Consider the following 1,417-nt stretch of genomic DNA (forward strand, 5'->3'; position numbering starts at 1 on the left):
TCACGGCTGGTTGCTTGATCACGGGCATATTGGTGGTCATGACTTGTATCTTCGCATGCCACTCGAAGCACAAATGTTTGGAATAGACAATAAAACTTATTCCATAATACTATTCTACTCATGAGAAAGACCACATTTAGCTTATAAACCCTCCAGCATAATCCTACGAATGTGGGACAAGTTTATTTGTACCGGAGTCTTGAGATAAAACAGTCGTACATAGGTAACGAAAAGGGTATTATGCATTGTTGTTTTATGAGTTAAGTAGTGATGTTTCTATTTTAGAATACATGTCATTTTAAGCGGGACTTGACGAAATTTTAGGGCTAAAAGCAATAAAATACCAAAATTTTTAGTCATTTCAATTTTTTTACCAGAAACCGTAATGTAGAGAAAAATACACCAACTTCTAACTTCTAGTAAATTTATCACAAAATTCAATTTTGCCCAAATTTAATCCTATGTGATTCTTCGTCTCCCGAATTTCAAATTCAATCCCACTTATCTTTAAAAAAATTCAATGTGATGATCATAGAATTCTTAATACTATTATTCATAATCTCGTGCGTTGAATTGTTCTTGACAAGCAATTTTCAAGTGATTGGAACATGATTGAATCTAGGGTGGTACCTGATTTTTCACTTTCGCACATAGATGATACCTGATCTTTATTTTATATCGTTTTTGGTATCCAGTGACAAAAATAATCCTAGGTACTAAATATGTGATTTTTTTCATGGAGGATATTTTTGGAAATTTCCATTAAATAGTACCAAATATGTGATTAATTTTTCTTCCTTTCTTATTTCTCTTTTTCTTCTTTAGTTTCTTATTATTTCTTTTTTCTTCATTTTCTTCTTTCTTTTTAGTATTTTATCTTCCTTTCTTTTATCTTTTTTCTCCTTAGTTTATGTTTCTTATTCCTTCTTTTTTCTTCTTTCTTTTTAGTGGTTTATACATACATCTAATTGCATTCTTAATATAAATAAAAAACAAAATACCTAATTAAATTAATTATTTGAAGTAATTAAATTAATTGAATATTTTTTATTAAATTATTTTATACTCATTTTAAGGTTGAAACACCTAACTAAAAATATTCAACTTTTTATATCATTATGAATACAATTCACAATATTAATTTTTTATTAAGGCTATATTGATTAGTTACTGATTTAATGTAAAAGAATAATAATAATTAATACATAATATTATGTGATTCATAATTTATATAATTATACTACAATTATTTATTAATTACTTTCAGTTTTTAGTCTTATAACAATAATAATCTATATTGATTAGTTACTAATTTAATGTAAGATAATAATAATAATTACTCCTCCGTTCCATAGTAATGGAGACGTTTCTTTTCGGCACGAAGATTAAGAAAAATTTTGTTAGGTGAGTTAAGTAA

This window comes from Salvia hispanica, chromosome 1, assembly GCF_023119035.1.
Source record: "Salvia hispanica cultivar TCC Black 2014 chromosome 1, UniMelb_Shisp_WGS_1.0, whole genome shotgun sequence".
In the NCBI taxonomy this organism is placed as follows: domain Eukaryota; kingdom Viridiplantae; phylum Streptophyta; class Magnoliopsida; order Lamiales; family Lamiaceae; genus Salvia; species Salvia hispanica.